At 36.7% G+C, this 19,761-nt stretch overlaps 1 protein-coding gene across 3 annotated transcripts in view; it reads right to left on the minus strand.

The window, feature by feature from the left end:
- SEMA3D (semaphorin 3D) overlaps nt 1-19,761 on the minus strand; it is a 244,634-nt gene that overhangs the window by 176,367 nt on the left and 48,506 nt on the right. The window contains exon 1 of one of the 3 annotated variants that reach the window (XM_066353976.1): nt 11,359-11,434. The exons of the other annotated variants lie outside the window; for them this stretch is intronic. The gene's annotated coding sequence lies outside the window, so the exon portion shown is untranslated. Of the gene's footprint in view, nt 1-11,358; nt 11,435-19,761 lie in introns of those variants that run through there. 3 annotated transcript variants of the gene reach the window in all.

The following is a 19,761-nucleotide window of genomic DNA, read 5'->3' on the forward strand; positions in this document are numbered from 1 at the left end:
AAAAGAAAAAGAAAACCTTTATATTCCTATTCACACTCCACTCAGAAATTATCACTGTTAAAATCTTGTTCATCTTTTGACCCTGGCTGGTTGGCTTACTGACCATCTGTTTCTCTTCTCCTTTCCTCCGCCTCCTCTCCCTATTCCCCTCCCACAGCCAGTGGCTGGATTAGTCCGAGTGTTGCCTGGCTGCTGAGGACTGCTCCGTTGATTTGAGTATCACCCAGATAGGGGTTGCTGGGTGGGTCCTGATTGGGGCACATGCAGGGGTCTGTCTCACTGTTCCTTCTCCTCTCAATTAAAAAAAAAAAATTAAAAAAAATTTTTGTTCACCTTTCCATATTTTAAATGCATATATAAACATTGAATCACATGAACTTATAACTAATATAATGTAACCAATTTATAACTTATTTTCATTTTGACTGTTAATATACTTGCAGTTTTTAAATTATCCAATCCATATCAAAATTTTCAGGATTGTCGCCAAACTGTTCTTCATAGCTGATTTGTCCAACTCAGGTTTCAATTTAGTGTGACACCCTGTACCTAGCTGTTGTGTCCATATCATTCCTAATCTAGCTCACAAATTGTCCCTCTTTTTCTTTTTCAGGCCATTAACTTGTTGGCAACAGAAAAATTTAAGTTATCCTTTTAAAAACACTTTAGTCTCTTCATAACTTCAATGTTATCAAGAGTTAATAAGTTATTTGAAAACCATGTATTAACTAACTGTGTGGTTAGTTAAGCTATTTCTCAAAGCTTTTGTTGAAATCCAAAAGAAAATCAATCATTTTGCCTTTAGGGATTCTGTGCTAATTTCAGCAAGATTGGGTGTTCTCTTGATCTTCCTCCACGGGAAGAAAGATATGATGCATGCTTCCCCGGTCAGGACCCTGCCCTCCATGAATGAGCACGAAGGTGTTCTAAGGACAAAGTCTGAGCTATTATTTTAATGTGCCTTCTTTTGTGGTCGCTGTAAAGCAATCCCCTGTCCCCCATGTCTTCTTTCACTCATCAGAGTGAAATCTAAATAAAGGTGTATTAATGTTGGGCCGAGTACTACCAGTTTACCTAAATTAATGTTTATTTTGTATCTAATAATGTTTTCTATTGAGAGAAGCTGGGCTCTGTTTTCTTAAGGTTTTTGCCAAGTCTCATAAATCTGGGAAAAGGGAGTCAGTGTAACCCCCACTAATAACTAAAGTGGCCACACACAGAATAAACAGGGCTGAGTTTATAAAGTCATCACTGAGAGACCCTATTGGAGTAAATTTAAATTTTTCAGTATTAATTTATGATGTGTGTGATATACCTTGCACTCAAAGAGAACAGAAAAGAATGGAAAATACACAGTTAAATAGAGCTTTAATACATTAATGTACAATTTAAGTTTCAAAAGCCAACTCCCCAAAAAATAATGAAAAGAAAAATGTGTTTCTGTGAATTATATGGCAGTTTTAAAGACATTCTAGTTTGTTGGGATTTGTAAGAATTTCTAAACAATATATCAACATCACTAAAAAAGGTGATTTGTTGGGTGTTTCTCTCCCAATTTTAAAATGAGTCAATTGTTTACTTAAATCTTGAGGAGTTATTTCTTTATCAACAAAACAGATTTTTGAACCAAAATACCTAGTAAACTATTGAGAAAATGCTCAATTTTATCTACAACTTCAGTATCACCTAGAGTTAATTCCATATGACTTTTATTGTTTTAAAAGTCAAAATATATTTCTCTAGACATGAATGAAATTATAACTTTACTTAAAACTCCTTAATAAAAACTTTCTGAAGATGTCATAATTTATTTATTAAAGACACAAACTACATCAGGGAAATAAGAAACCTACTATCTCATGTTTATCCTATTTTTATTTAGTTGTTTTTCTTGGTAATAAGGCATTTCCCTTAATTTGCATTCAGCATGGATCTCAGAAAGCAGGATGTAGACAAGTTTTAGAAAAAAGAATAAAGGCTTTTGAAATTTGTTTGGTTTCAGAGAGCCCAGAAAGAGGTTGTTCACAAGAAAAGAAAGTGGGATATCATTTGTTAGTGTGTGAAAATCCTGTCAATATTTTCTTTAACATAGCTCTTTTTGCTATCTCACTAGAAAAATTCCCAGACAAGCAATATGGCGTGAATGTAAGAACCTTTTCATTTTTATGGCTGAGTTATAGTTTCTCAAAATAAATATAACTCATCATACACATTTTTCTCTTGAACTATACAGGTATTATGAAATCTCTGGGAATGCCTAATGCTAGGACAGTGCCACCTTAATTAGAAAAGGTAACATCAAAAACAAGTCTATTTCAACTTGCTATTTTTTCTCCTCTTTTCAATAACCCTACCTCTCATACCCTTACCCTTAAGGCAAAAATTATTTCTATAAAGATCATCTTAAAAATTAATTATTCACAAGAAAGATAATGAATATCTACATATACCTATTATGATGCTACATGAAATTAGGTTTAAAAATAAGATGATATGGAGTAGTTGTATGCAGTCAGACTATAAAGTGATTAGCAGAATGCCTAAAATATAAAGTTTAAAGTAAGAATTAATAATTTCCTTACTATAGTTATTTAAAGAAGGTTAAAAAATAGAGTACACAGGTAATATAATCCAATTCTAAAATATATTCAGGTGCTGGCTAAAAAAGTAAAATGTGAGACATATGTAATTTAAAAAAATTTTGTAGCCATGTCCAAAATGGAAAAAGTAATATATTTTATTTAATCCAATATATTAAAATATCATTTTAACATGTAATCAATAGAAAAAGTATTAATCAGATACTTTATATTTTTCATACTAAGTGTTCTAAATAAGGTATGTACTTTAAATTTTTGCATTTCTCTACTTAGAAATAATTGATCTGTACTGAGATTTAATAAAATTTACAATGAAAAGGGATACTGAATGAACTAAAGATGTTTCAAACAAACTTAAAAGTGTTCTAATAACTGAATGTAGTATCACTTTTTACATTTAATTTTACATTAATTAAAATAAAATAAATAGCCTTACCTGGTGATGGCGCAGTGGATGGAGTGTCAGACTGGGATGGAGAGGACCCAGGTTCAAAACCCAGAAGTTGCGAGCTTGAGCTCGGGCTCACCCAGCTTGAGTGCAGATTCACTAGCTTGAGCACAGGGTCATTGGCTTGAGCATAGGATCATAGATATGACCCCATGATCGCTGGCTTAAGCCCAAAGGTAACTGGCTTGAAGCCCAAGGTCATTGGCTTGAGCAAGGGGTCACTTGCTCTGCAGTAGCCCCTGGTTAAAGCACATATGACAAAGCAGTCAATGAACAACTAACGTGCCACAACAAAGAATTGATACTTCACATCTCTCTCACTTCCTGTCTGTCTGTCCTTGTCTGTCCTTCTCTCTGTCTCTCTCTCTGTCTCTGTTTCAAATAAAATAAAATAAATAAAATAAAATAAAAAGTGAATCTAATGCTAGCTTTGAAACTTAGGTAAGACGTGGAAATCTGCATTCTTCATCCTTGTCCCCAGAGAAATAAAACACTTTGCTGTGAGATAAAGCGGAAGGAATTCCCAGGGTCGAGACAACTTTTGCCTTAAACTTCACATGACAGAACAATGAGCAATTTACACAACCAGCAGAATTCCTGTATCTTTAGCAAGGCTTTCAAGCATTTATACACAGAATTCTTTTAAGAACTAGCCTGCAATATCTAACAATTTTAAGTCAGTTAGAGCCCAAAATTAAAGCTGCATTTTTTCTTATCTTCCCTGTGCTATTCACCACAACTTTGAAACTTTTTTTTTTTTTTTTTTTTTTTTTTTTTTTTAGCAAGAGAGAGACAGGAAGGGAGAGAAATGAGAAGTTGTCAACTGTAGTTGTGGCACCTTAGTTAGTCACTGATTTTTTCTCATATGTGCCTTGACCCGAGAGGCTCCAGCTGAGGCAGTGACACCTTGCTTAAACCAGCAACTTTCAGCTCAAGTCAGTGACATTTGGGCTCAAGCCAGTGACCATGGGGTCATGTCTATGATCCCACGCATGCTGAAGCCAGTGACCTCATTGTTGGTGAGCCCACACTCAAGCTGGTGACCTCAGGGTTTTGAACCTGGGTCCTCAGCATCCCAGGCTGATGCTCTATCTACAGCACCACCATCTGGTCTAGCTACTTGGAAACATTTGATTCACATAAAGCAGATACTAATATCTCAAAAAATTATAGAATTTACCATGAATTCATACTTAAACCTAAATCCATTGATTAACATTTCAGAGATGGGAGAAATTGTCATTACAAATCAACCTGGCTTGGCAGCCACTGTGCTTTTCTAAGTAGAATAAATATGTTTTGAAGAGAAATCCTAGAGCAGCTGGATAATACACAAAGTCCTGGGTTTGGGTTTTATTAGTGTTTATTTTGGTTTTACTTATTTGTTTATTAGGCAAGGAGGGAAAATATAATCCTTGAAACCTCATTAGGTGTATTTTAATGCTCTGCATTATTGGATATAAAAAAGCATCACAACACTCAATCTTCCAAGTTTTTAACTTATTCTTGGAATGGTCCCATTTCAGTATAGAAAGTATTATTATGATTGGTGCATAAGATACATTCAACAAATTTATTAGAGTAAAAGAAATAATGAATAAATGAATGGATGGAGCCAAGTATAATTGTAAAGTAATGGCATAGATGTGATGGTTTGAAGAACATATGAGTGTTACCTTCCATGTTTTATTGTTTTTGGAGGGTACAGACAAAAGTACAGACTTTAAATCAAACAATAATATAATCAGAAGATGTTGAGATATATGTATATCCTATTGCTGTTGTTTATTTTTAGTACTAAAAGTATTTAAGAATTGAATGACAAATTAAGAAACTTGGCATTTAAAAAGCTGCTTTGTTGAAAACTTGGAGTACTAAAATACAACTCTTAAGTAAGAACTCCCATAAGGGAACAGAAAATTATCTGGAGACAGCCGGATGACACCACTCATTCCTCTAGGGAAGGCAAATAATTTTAACAGTATTCCCCCACTGTTCTGGTCACGGGACCAGAGTTTGTATCTATTTCTCCAATCATCCCAATCTTTATTTGTAAATATAACTCTATAGACCTGCTACTAGCTACCTAGGTGGAAAAAAATTCAATATCAACCATGAAAACCATAATGACACAATCAGTTCAGAAGCAAAATCTGGAAACACACACATGTATATACACATACATAAGGATATGCATACACATAGGCATACACATTTGTTTCTGACATTTAGACAACAGAATTTCATGAAATAAAAAAAGAAACTGAATTGTTTTTTCTTCTCATACTTTGTTACTTACATATTACTTTCCCCCTAATGTTTCACTTACTTAGATATTGCAGATCAAAGTATCAGCTAATTTATTGTTTTCTGCACTTATAGTTGAATATGAAATAACTAGAGTCAGTCTTGTTTATATATCATAATGAAGTACCTCCAAACAGCCTTTATTCACATGACTAACTCCCTGCTATGTCTCCCTATAGATTTTTAGGGGTCTTATGGCTGAGAGTACTCACAAGGTCCCAGACAAATTAGCCTGGCCAGCATTAGTCCTGGATTTCATTTCTTCAAATATCTATTGTCTAGTACAGGGGTTGGGAACCTATGGCTCGCAAGCCAGATGTGACTCTTTTGATGGCTGCATCTGGCTCACAGACAAATCTTTAATGAAAAAAAGTAATAACGTTAAAAATATAAAACATTCTCACGTATTACAATCCATTTATTTCCTACCGCTCATGTTCATGGTTGCGGGTGGCTGGAGTCAATCACAGCTGTCCTCCTCCCGGACAACACCAAATTTTTATTGAATAATGCGTAAAGTACACGGGTCGTTGTATGGCTCTCATAGAATTACATTTTAAAATATGTGGCGTTCATGGCTCTCTCACCCGAAAAGGTTCCCGACCCCTGGTCTAGTAGATGATATATATAAAAATTAAACAAACTGTCCCTGCTAATAAAGCCATCTAATGTGTTGCCAGAACCAAAAATTATGATGAGTTCATCTATTTAATGGTATGCGGAATTTATTAACAAAGTTGAAGACAGGAAATTAAGATTAAAAATGCATAACTCAAAATTTGAATTCAAAATCATGAGCATGTCACCTGATCAGGCAGCGGTGCAATGAATAGAGCATCGGACTGGGACGCAGAGGACTCAGGTTTGAAACCCCGAGGTTGCTGGCCTGAGCGCAGGCTCATCAGGTTTGAGCAAGGCTCAGCAGCTTGAGCCCAAGGTCATTGGCTAAAGCAAAGGGTCACTCAGTCCGCTGTAGCCCCCCAGTCAAGGCACATATGAAAAAGCAATCAATGAATAATTAAGATGCTGCAATGAAGAATTGATGCTTCTCATCTCTCTCCCTTCCTGTCTGTCTGTCTGTCCCTATCTGTCTCTCTCTCTGTCTCTATAACAAAAAAAAAATCACGAGCATGTCAGTGACAGGAACTGTGTAACTCCATTACTAACCAGCTCTGGCCCTGCCTGAGATATGTAAGAAGAGCTCTATTCTATTCTATTTTCTGTTTTCTTTTTCACTTAAAAACTGATTTAGATTCTTGACAATTCACTTTAGTTTTCTATTCTGAGCCTTCGCTTGGGAACAGTGATAGCTGTCATAATTAATTGTACAGAAAAAAATATATATCATCTAGTTGAAAAATTCTCATATTTGATTTCTTCTAGTAATCCAGATAAGACCAACTGAGCTCTGTAGCTGAAAGTAAATATACATTTCTTTAAGATATTTTAAAAATAATGTTTATACAATTAACTGGGTTAATGGAATGCAAAAATGAGATAAAATGGAAAATTAGTCCAAATCCCCTAGCTTAGAACACCCCATGATTTATTTGCGGTAAGAATACATTCATATGAAGATAGCCCCCTCTCAGAACAATCATCTCATGTGGACTGTTTAAAAATCATCCTTGCTGAGTTGAAAAAGTATAGTTAGACAATTTGGAAAACCTTTTGTCCAACTCTGAGAATGCCATGTCAAAACTGAAAATGTCCTCACAGACACTGATAATGTTTTTGTAACAAATACATCAGTAACACTTGACCCAAGCAAAGATGATGGGGCCACATACAGCCACTGTGTACACAAACATCAAATTTCTAGAGCCACAGAAAATTACCCTGTGAATCCTGAGAAATATTTGTTCTAACTTAACTGAGAAAACACTAAGATTAGGGAGTAAGATAAGAGGTTTTACAACTGCTTTACAATGTTCCCATTTCCTCACAGTAGGCTTTTTGACTCCTCAATTTTAAGATTCAGCAGTTAAGATTCACACTGGGATTCAATACCTTTGATTTGTGATTCCCAAACTGCGTGCCAAGGAACCCTGGAATGCTACATGAACTCACAGGGCCTGCTGTGGGATATTTTAATTTTTTAAGGTAAATACAACATTCAACTTCTGTCAGATACTATACAAACTATGTATTAGTCAAGGTATTTCACAGTTTCAACACTGGAGCATTCAAGGTTCCCTTTGAGGGCATCGTAGATGTGTGAAGCTGGATTTTCAGCCGGTGATACAATAAAAAGCAGTTATCTGCTGAAGATCCATGACGAACAGGTAATAGAGCTGGTAGCATTCACTCTGTCTTGAGGTTTGAAAAGTTGTGCAGTGCCCAACACACACAGACACACACACATTAATAACTGTGGTTATTCCAGAATGAAATAAAAATATTAATTTTATTTTTTCTTCCAATTTAGGTTATCTGGACATAAATATTTATTGTTATTTGGCTATAACTATTTAATAAAGAGAGTTTTTGGCTTTTGTTTGTTTTTTGGCCTAAATGGTGCCAAGAAAATAATACTAAGCTGCTAAGGCACTATGAACCAAAAAACTTTGGAAACTTCCATTCTATGTGCATTTTGAGAAAATCTGAAAATGTATCACTGCAAGTAAGACCACTCACTCAAGTTATTTGAAGGAGAATTTGTGTATAAAATTAATACTAATTAATTTACCACTTAACCTTCAAGCTTCATTTTGATATTGCCTTTAGTCTTCCATATTTTATAGCTCTCATTAGATTTATGGCCAGAAAATGATAGTCATTGAAGCTTTTCGATGTGGCTGCTTTTTGAGTGTGTCTAAGCTTACCAGGTAGGAAGGAGCCTGGTATAACAATGTCTTTATTGTAGTTCAATTAAGCTCCATTGGAAAGAATCCAAAGCTGCCTTTCTTCACATCGACTTCCCGCTGTGGTGAAGGTGTTATTTTGTGTTTCCTGTGAATTTCTTTCACAGGATCTCTTCCTTGATCTCTTCCTTGTTTGGTTTTTATGTTTCATTTTACTCCTACATTTATGTGTAGGAAGTATTTGTTTATCCAAAAAGAATGCTTTTTGATTTTAGGTTTTGATTATGTCAGCCACCTGTTGGACAAATTCTAATGAATGTGTAAATTAGTAATGACTGAATTGACTTTTTACTGATTATTAGGCTAAGCCAAAGCATCATGTGGAAGAATCATTCTTAGTTATAAGCATGTGAAAGAGATATCAATATTTGCAACTAAATTTTATTTAAGCTGAACTAATTAAACAAGTTGAGAGTCAAAAGAAATCTATATTTTTGCTGCCAAAGGAAATAGTTTATAAAACGAGGACAACATAACTCATAGGTTTGTGGAGAAGTAAGACAAGTTGGCAAGGATGAAAATGATGTTAGGCTAAGTAACTGTGTAAAAGTTTAACCCTGTCTTATATTCAAAAAAAAACAAAACAAAACTGAGAGTCATTTGATTTCCATTGATGCATGGAAAACAGTGAAACAACAGAATATTCACACAGCATATGATAGCTAGTGATAATTTAATTATAAAAGAACATTGCTAAGATTATACACCAGCAATATTCCTTCAAATATATATTGATTATCTCATTACCAAAATAATTTCTATAAAAAGGTATATTTAAAACCCCAATAAAAATATGGATCCAGATGAAAACTGATCAATTGCTGTCACCCATATGGTAAGTTGTGTTATCCTATAAAACTAATAAGAAAATCCTAGCACAGTCGTCACTCTTTTGCTCTGACACCCATGCAAACCAAAGTAAACAGCCTGAGCAAGTGAGGCACTTGCTTGTTCACATTGGGTAATTATCAGAAAGCCATGGCTGCTAATTCTGAACAAGGTAAACAGTCACATGGAATTTCATCTTAATGACATTAGAAAGTATATAACTCATAGAACACACAAGGCATCATAACAACTTTACAATGAAAAATATTAAGTTATATAGCAGAGACCCAATAATCATTTATAATCCAAGATCTTTTGAATTTATCACATTTATAAAAAATATTGCATATACCATATTTCCCCATGTATAAGACATACCTTTTTTCAAAAAATTTGGGGTCTAAAAACTGAGTGCATCCTATACAGTGGTTGTAGATTAATTTACCTGCATTTCCCATTTTTTGCACTTATTTTTGTGCTCATTGTTGTAGTTTTTTTTTACTTGCATTTCCTGCTTTTTCATTCTTGTCATTGAGCTGTTTCACATTTGTTACTGGTATATAATGGTAAGTTACATTTTGCCACGTTCTGCCCAGAAATGGCTCAGAAAAGATTTCTGTACAGTGCTGAATTCAAGTTAAAAGTGATTCAGTTTGCAAAAGTGGAAATTGTGCTGCTGAATGTAAGTCTGGTCCTCCTCCAACTGAGAAATCAATCCGAGACTAGCTACAGAAAGAAGAAATCCTAATGAAAATACCATGACAGAAGAAGGCCATGAGAGGCAAGTCAGCAAAATGGCCTGGTGTAGAGAGGGAATTGAAGATATGGATTGAAGAGCAAAGGGCAATTGGAATTCCTCTGTTCACAAAGATGGTTCAGCATGAGGCACGAAGAATTGCTGATGAAAAAGAAGTTACTGATTTGAAAGGAGGACACAATTGGTGCTTCAGGTTCATGAAACGGAATGGACTAAGCATGCGTACACTCACCAGACTTGCCCAAAAGATGCCTAAAAGCTAGAGCAGAAGGTCTTTGAATTTTATCATTTTGTCATTCAATTTCCAAAGACACATCAGTTTGAGTTAGGACAGATCGCAAATATGGACGAAGTCTCCCTTCAATTTGACGTCCCAAATAACAGAACTGTTGATAAGAAGGGGGTGAAAACTGTAACTGTGAACATAAGTGGACATGAAAAGAGCCATTATACAGTTGTTCTATCTTGTTGTGCTGATGAAACCAAGCTGCCTCCTATGCTGATTTTCAAATGCAAAACAATGCCAAAAGAAGACATTCCTTGAGGAGTAATTGTCCTCATTCATGACAAGGGTTGGATGGAACAGGATAGAATGAAGATCTGGTTTGAGAAAGTTTGGAGAAGGAGACCAGGTGAACTCTCAAACAAAAATGCCCTATTGATGCTTGATCAGTTCAGGGCACACATAACAAAAAATGCAAAGAAGATTGCTGCAAAGCAGAAAACAAAACTTGCTGTCATACATGGAGCATACATGGTTGACATCCCAGCTCCAACTACTTGATTTCAGCATTAACAAAGCCTTCAAAGCTGCCATGAGAGACGAATGGAACCAATGGAACCAATGGGTAAAGTCTTCTGGGGACAATTTGACACCAGCAGGAAGAGTAAAGAAACTAACTATAGGAGAAGTTTGTACCTGGGTGTAAAAATCCTGGGATAACATCAAGATTGAGATCATTGTCAAGTCATTTAAGAAGTGTGGCATTTCAAATGCCAAAGATGGAACTGAGGATGAGCCATGAGCCAATATATGAAGACAGTGATTCGTCATCAGACACAGATGAGGACAAGCTAATAGATGGGAGTTTTGACAGTGATGAGGAGTTGTATGAATTTTATGATGAATAAAACTTGAGTTCAATAACTTTATGTAATACATGTTTTTTTCAAATGTTGGCCCCAAAATTAAGGTGTGTCTTATACACGGGAGTGTTTTATACATGGGGAATTGCGAAAATATGACCATAGATTATCCAAAGACTGCTAGTCTTGGCAAAGCTGTCCTTCTGTCACCATGGCCCAAAGAGACCCTCTTCTTGTTCCTCTTTTCCAGCACACAACCGCCTGCTCCTGACTGCCCAGGCTCCACGCTGCAGTCTCCCTGGTGCTTGCTGAACTGGTAAATAGATGTGACAGACAACAGATAATCTCCAAGTTCCAAACTCTCTCTGTGCCACATTTTCTCAGCATTGTCTAGGATGTACATTAACTAAAGCTCAGATATTAATAACTCAGAGTGTGAGATAGGACAGAAATCTAGGCCATTGTTACCTAATACTATTCTTGCTAAATGTAGCACAGTATTTTTCAGATTCAGTTGTAATAGGATGAGCCTGACAGGTTCAACTGATAAATTTGGCTAACTGCAAAGAAGAAATAAACATGTAATTGACCAAATAGTGTACATAAGCAATGGCTAATATATATATATATTATAATAATATATAAAAGATATTTTGGATGTGATTATCTTTCTTCTTTACATGCTACAAGTAAATAAAACTACCTTGCAACAACCACTTCTTGTTCTTGGCTAGAACACCCAAGTGGCCAGCCCTATCGAGTTCAGTAACAATAGTGCGTGATAACATTTACCTTTTAATAGCCTCCTTAAATATTTTATTCTTAAAAAGCTGGAACAAAATTAATGAAGAATAACTAATAGAAAAACTCATAGAAGAGAAGGGAATGGGCAGGGAGGTATACTCCTGGTATCCCAACAAACTTGACAAGCCCACCATGTGTGGGGTCTGCTGCCTCCTCTATGCCACAGCTGACCAGACACTTACTTATTAACACTTCAGAAATGAGCATGTATGAATTACACTTGCCATTTTACTTGTGCTTTTTATTGCAAATGAATGGCCAGCCAGGATGGCAATGATTTGAAATACAGTAGTATAGATTGTTTTCTTGTTTATAGGCAACTAGAAGTGTAGTATAAAGTACACTTTGTAAATGCACCAAAGAGAACCATAAAACTGAATGAGCCCATTGACAAGAATACAACACAAGGTGATAACTTCAGGTTACCACTAAATAATAGACAGCCATAAAAAATAATTAGTTTTAAACACATAATCTAGAGAAAAAGAGTATAAATTTCTCTTCAAAAAATATATAACTGAAAGGAATTTAGCTAAGTTCAGATTTACTTTAAAAATATACTACACATTTTAAAATATGGCATAGCTTATCTTTCTAATTATTAGGAATTATGTCATGTTATTATTGGCATTTACCTTAACATTTTATCACATTGATTGATTTAAAAAATGATGTCTTTCTTACGTTGCAAATGTTTTTCCAAAATTTTATTATAAAAATTTTCAAACACATATAAAACATAAGGGTACAACAAACATCCATATACTTACACCTGGAATCTACAAATAATATATTTTCTATACATGTTTGCTTTGTCACTTATCTTTCCATCCTGCCAATTTATCTGAATTTTTAAAAACATTTTTCAAAGTGAAATGAAGAGTATATTTTACCACTTATTCCTTTCGTGTGATATATTTATATTTTTTTCTTATAGTTTAAAAATATGTTACTAAGAGATAATAATAATTGACACAATATATTTCTTACTGTGCATGAAATTACACTAACTTAACCATTAGAATTTAGTGCTTATGAGGCTATGGTTTTAGTTTTAATCTCCCTGATGGGTCAGTTATTTTCTTTTCCATGGGTAAATATTAAACCTCTAATAATACTTATACTGAAAATTAAATCTATTTTCCAAAAGGCAACCTGCAAGAGGACACAAATTTTTAGTTATAGGCAAATCAATGAGCAGTCCCTAATGATGGTGTTATTGAAAAATATTTTATGAATGATTAATTTACATAGTGACTGTGAAACATTTATTATTTGAAAAAATATAAAATAATCATAGCTTATTTGCCTTCTAGGTATATCATATTTACATATATATTGCTTTGTTTTATTTTAGGTATTTATTTATTTCTAATGCTGTTTAGATTTTCAAACAGAATGCAAATTATTAAAGAGTCTAATACTACAGGATGATGTTTGCGCCTATCACAGAATAATAATAAATGTCTTTGTTTTTTTGTTTTTGTTTTTTAGTAAGAGAGAGAGAGAGAGAGAGAGACAGAGACAGAGAGACAGACACAAACAGACAGACAGGAAGAGAGAGATGAGAAGCATCAACTCATAGTTGCGCCACCTTAGTTGTTCATTGACTGCTTTCTCATATGTGCCTTGACTAGGGGGCCAGTGACCCCTTGCTCAAGCCAGAGACCTTTGGGTTCAAGCCAGCGAACCCTGGGGTCATGTTTATGATCCCATGCTCAAGCCAGTGACCCCACACTCAAGCTGGTGAACCCGTGCTCAAGCAGGTGACCTCGGGGTTTCGAACCTGGATCCTCAGCTTCCCAGGCCAACGCTCTATTCACTGTGCCACTGATCAGGCTTGTTCTGTGTGTGTGTGTGTGTGTGTGTGTGTGTGTGTGTGTGTGTGTGTTTAATTAGAAAACAGTGGCATTTTAACAATTTAATGCTGATCTGTTGAAAATATGAGTAAACATATAACTCATCACATTTATAGAAGTCCCTTTATTTTACCTGATGTACTTTTATTTTTTTATTTTTTTATTTTTTTTCTGAAGCTGGAAGCGGGGAGAGACAGTCAGACAGACTCCCGCATGCGCCCGACCGGGATCCACCTGGCACGCCCACCAGGGGCGATGCTCTGCCCCTCCGGGGCGTCGCTCTGCCGCGACCAGAGCCACTCTAGCGCCTGGGGCAGAGACCAAGGAGCCATCCCCAGCGCCCGGGCCATCTTTGCTCCAATGGAGCCTTGGCTGCGGGAGGGGAAGAGAGAGACAGAGAGGAAGGAGGGGGGGTGGAGAAGCAAATGGGCGCTTCTCCTATGTGCCCTGGCCGGGAATCGAACCCAGGTTCCCCGCACACCAGGCTGACGCTCTACCGCTGAGCCAACCAGCCAGGGCCCCCGGTGTACTTTTAAGTCCAAACTTATCTGATTAAATTATTTTGATTTTTCTTCTAAAGATAGGTAGTTTTTATCACCTATTTCTAAAATATATATTTTAGTTTAGAAATGCTACATATACACAAAATAAAGTGTTAATATATTCATGTCTCATATGATGCCATAAGTAATTCTTAATATAAGAAAGCAGCCTCTAACTTATAGTATTTTATAGAACACTAGAACTTGACTTTTCTAACCTAAAGGAATAAAGCATTTAAAAGTATAAAGTTCCAAAATTATCTCTTAAAAAATTGTCTTTTTTTAAGACTTACTGTCTTTACAATATTGCAAGTCAATAATGAAAAATTTTAAGACGCTTACCAACTTATAAGCAAACCTTTATGTGTTGTTCACATTATCCCCCCAAAGCTATCACTTGTATATTATCCATATTTATTTAGTATGGAGAACATATATAAAAATGTATCTCACAAAGGTGACAAAAATGACATTGTCTTTATCAAAGGACTAACATGTCAACCAGTAAAATCATTAGCATAACATATAATAACAAGAAAATAATTACAGAGAGACAAGATGGCGCTGGAGTAGGCGGACGTACCAGCATCTACCTCCCAGAACCAAAGTGGATTAAAAACTAATTTTATGAACTATCAGCTGGAAAAACCAACTTTGGACTAAACTAAAAGGACTCTTCAACCAAGGAATGCTGAAGAAGCCACACAGAGACTGGTAGGAAAAGCGGAAACGCGGAGAGGGTTGCCCAGCTTCTCGGAGTGAACGGCAGCAGGGAGAGACTCGCGTGGCGGGAAGTGAGTTTAGCAGAGAGGAAAGGGTCCTGAGCCCCAGGAACAAAGCCCCAGCCTGCAGCCCCAGAGCCCAGAAGAGGTGTAAGGACAGTATTTAGCTGGAAACAAGTCAGGATACTATTTGAGAGAGAGTCTGATTTCTCAGACCCAAGATCCTTCTTAAAGGGACCGCGCAGAACATCTCTCTCACAAACACTCACCCGGGGCTCCTGGAGACGGAGGGAGAGGGGAGAGAACCACAGTAACAGGAAGAGAGTGCAATCTAGGAGGCATAGGGAGAAACATTTTGGGAGATAGCCACCCTAACCCCTGGGACGAGTCACTCCCCAAAGCTGAAGTGAATATTTCCCCCGGAAACAGCAATACCAGCAAAGGGAAGCAGGAGAGCAGCCAAACAAGCTCCCCTGTGGCACTCAGAGCAGAGTAGCATAGAAGGAGGGAGCTTTCGGGTCTACAGTAGTGAGTCTTAGGGTCTGAGCTGCAACGCCCCCACCCACGCGGCTGAGGGCGAGCCGGAGGGCGGGCGGCAGCGGGAGACAAAAGCGCGCTTCTGCTGGCAGGGTTGGAAGCCGGCTGGCCACCACTGGGCTCAGGTGTGAGCTCAATCTTGCCCGGCTAGGGAGAAGGGGGCGTGCAAAAGCGGCCAAGCTCAGCTGCCGGCAGCCTGTAATCCAGCCTCCGGGAGAAGGGCGGGAAACCTGGAAAGGGTAGAAACCAGCCCCGGAGCAAGGGTAGAGGAGCACATCCCTGCCCCGCCCGTGCAACCCAGGCTTGTGGTCTGACTTGGTAGCTGGCTCCTCCCGCGGGGGTGGAGCCAAAAGCCCAGAAGAGGCGGAGTTCCACTAAGGAGCTGAGCTTGAGCACGCAGCCCTGCCCGACAGTAGAGCCAAGGCTAGCAGCTGTTCCTTGAGTGGGATCATCCTGCAAACGCAGGGCGAAAGCTCGGAAACAGGCGGAGACCCGCAGCTGAACAAAGGTGCTCGCCAGTGCCCTCAGGAACGAGCATAACATCACACACAGGGGCGGGGCAAAGGCCAAGGCCACCAACCCTTGTGCACCCAAGCATGTGATCACAGCCACTCCCGTGAAGAGAAAATGAGAAGGCAGAGAAATACAACACAAATAAACCAAGAGAAATCCCCAGAAAAGGACCTAAGTGAATCAGATATAACCAAATTACCAGATGCAGAGTTTAAAATAACGATTGTTAGGATGCTCAAAGATATTAGAACCACCATAGATGGCCATTACGAAAACCTAAATAAAGAGATAACAAATATAAAAAAGGACATTGAAATAATAAAAAAGAATCAGACAGAAATGACAAATACAATATCTGAAATAAAGAATACAATGGAAGGAATTAAAAGCAGGATGGGTGAAGCAGAGAATCGAATCAGTGAGTTAGAGGAAACAATAAATAAAGGCACGGAAGCAGAGCAGTAAAAAGAAAAGAGACTCAAAAAGTCTGAGGAAACTCTAAGAGAGCTCTGTGACAACATGAAGAGAAATAACATCCGCATCAAAGGGGTTCCTGAAGAAGAAGAGAAAGAACAAGGGATAGAGACTTTGTTCAAACATATTATAGCAGAAAACTTCCCCCAATTAAGGCAGGAAAACATTTCACATGTTCAGGAAGCACAGAGAACTCCATTAAGGAGAAACCCAAAGAAACCAACATCAAGACACATCATAATTAAATTACCAAAGCTAAATGATAAAGAGAAAATATTAAAAGCTGCTAGAGAAAAAAAGACTATCACCTACAAAGGAGCCCCCATAAGGATGACTTCTGACTTCTCAACAGAAACACTTGAGGCCAGAAGGGAATGGCAAGAAATATTCAAAGTAATGCAGAACAAGAACCTACAACCAAGACTACTTTATCCAGCAAGGCTATCATTTAAAATTGAAGGAGAAATAAAAAGCTTTACAGACAAAATAAAACCTCAAGGATTTCACTGCAACCAAACCAAGGCTGCAAGGAATGCTAAGGGACCTGTTGTAAACAGATAAAAGGAAAAAAAGAATATAGCAAAAGAGAAAAACAGTATTAAAGGAAAAAAATAGCAATAAACAATTACATATCAGTAATAACCTTAAATGTTAATGGATTAAATGATCTGATCAAGAGACATAGGGTAGCTGCATGGATAAGAAAACAGGACCCATGCATATGCTGTCTACAAGAGACATACCTTAAATCAAAAGATGCACACAGACTGAAGATAAAAGGATGGAAAAAAATATTTCACGCAAATGGAAATGAAAAAAAAGCTGGGGTAGCAATACTTATATCAGACAAAATGGACTTTAGAACAAAGACCATAGTTAGAGATAAAGAAGGTCACTACATAATGATAAAAGGAGCAATCCAAAAGGAAGATATAACCATTATAAATATCTATGCACCTAATACAGGAGCACCTAAATATATAAAGCAGACTTTGATAGACTTAAAGGGCAAGATCAACAGCAATACTATAATAGTAGGAGATTTCAATACCCCATTAACATCATTAGATAGATCCTCAAGAAAGAAAATTAACAAAGAAACAGCAGACTTAAAGGACATACTAGATCATCTCGATTTAATAGATATCTTCAGAACCTTTCACCCTAAAACAGCAGAATATACATTCTTTTCAAGCGCTCATGGTACATTCTCTAGAATAGACCACATGTTAGGGCACAAAAGCGGGCTCAACAAATTTAAGAAGATTGAAATCATATCGAGCACTTTCTCTGATCACAATGGCATTAAACTAGAAATCAACCACAATAGAAAAATTGAAAAACATTCAAACACTTGGAAACTAAATAGTACATTATTAAACAACAAATGGGTTAACATGGAGATCAAAGAAGAAATTAAAAAATTCCTAGAAACAAACGATAATGAGCATACATCAACTCAAAATTTATGGGACACAGCAAAAGCAGTCCTGAGAGGGAAGTTTATAGCATTACAGGCATACCTCAAGAAGCTAGAAAAAGCTCAAATAAACAACTTAACCCTGCATCTAAAAGAACAAGAAAAAGAACAGCAAGTAAAGCCCAGAGCTAGTAGAAGGAAGGAAATAATAAAGATCAGAGCAGAAATAAACAACATAGAGGCTAAAGAAACAATACAGAGGATCAATGAAACCAGGAGCTGGTTCTTTGAAAAGGTAAACAAGATTGATGAACCTTTAACAAGACTCACCAAGAAAAAAAGAGAGAGGACTCAAATAAATAAAATTAGAAACGAGAGTGGAGAAATAACAACTGACACAACAGAAATACAAAATATTGTAAGAAAATACTATGAAGAACTGTACGCCAAAAAACTAGACAACCTAGATGAAATGGACAAATTCCTTGAATCATATAATCTTCCAAAAATCAATCTGGAAGAATCAGAAAACCTAAACAGACCAATTACAACAAATGAGATTGAAACAGCTATCAAAAAACTCCCAAAAAAGAAAAGTCCTGGGCCTGATGGCTTCACAAGTGAATTCTACCAAATATTCAAAGAAGAACTAACTCCTATCCTTCTCAAGCTATTTCAAAAAATTCAAGAGGAAGGAAGACTTCCAAACTCCTTTTATGAGGCGAGCATAATTCTGATTCCAAAACCAGGCAAAGATAACACAAAAAAAGAAAATTATAGGCCAATATCCCTGATGAACTTAGATGCAAAAATCCTCAATAAAATATTAGCAAACCGGATCCAGCAATATATGGAAAAAATCATACACCATGATCAAGTAGGATTTATTCTTGGGAGGCAAGGCTGGTACAACATTCGCAAATCAATCAACGTGATTCATCACATAAAACAAAAGAAAGGAGAAAAACCACATGATAATTTCAATAGATGCAGAAAAAGCATTTGATAAAGTCCAGCACCCATTCATGATCAAAACTCTCAGCAAAGTGGGAATACAGGGAACATACCTCAACATGATAAAGGCCATCTATGACAAACCCACAGCCAACATCATACTCAATGGGCAAAAATTAAAAGCAATCCCCTTAAGATCAGGAACAAGGCAGGGGTGCCCCCTTTCACCACTCTTATTCAACATAGTTCTGGAAGTCCTCGCCACAGCAATCAGACAAGAAAAAGAAATAAAAGGCATCCAAATTGGAAAAGAGGAAGAAAAACTATCATTATTTGCAGATGACATGATATTGTATATAGAAAACCCTAAAGTCTCAGTCAAAAAACTACTAGACCTGATAAAAGAATTTGGCAAGGTGGCAGGATATAAAATCAATACTCAGAAATCAGAGGCATTTTTATACACTAATAATGAACTGTCAGAAAGAGAAATCAGGAAATCAATCCCCTTTACCATTGCAACCAAAAAAATAAAGTACCTAGGAATAAATCTAACCAAGGAGATTAAAGACTTGTACTCGGAAAATTATAAAACATTGATAAAAGAAATCAGGGAAGATACGAATAAGCGGAGGCATATACCGTGCTCATGGTTAGGAAGAATAAACATCATTAAAATGTCTACATTACCCAAAGCAATTTATAAATTCAATGCAATACCAATGAAAATACCAATGACTTACTTCAAAGACATAGAACACATATTCCAAAAATTTATATGGAACCAAAAAAGAACACGAATAGCCTCAGCAATCCTGAAAAGGAAGAAAAAAGCGGGAGGTATCACACTTCCAGATATCAAGTTACATTATAAGGCCATTGTACTCAAAACAGCATGGTACTGGCATAAGAACAGGCATATAGATCAATGGAACAGAACAGAGAACTCAGAAATAAACCCACAGCTCTATGGACAACTGATATTTGACAAAGGAGGTAAGACAATTCAATGGAGTAAAGACAGCCTCTTCAACAAATGGTGTTGG

This window comes from Saccopteryx leptura, chromosome 12, assembly GCF_036850995.1.
Source record: "Saccopteryx leptura isolate mSacLep1 chromosome 12, mSacLep1_pri_phased_curated, whole genome shotgun sequence".
NCBI lineage: Eukaryota > Metazoa > Chordata > Mammalia > Chiroptera > Emballonuridae > Saccopteryx > Saccopteryx leptura.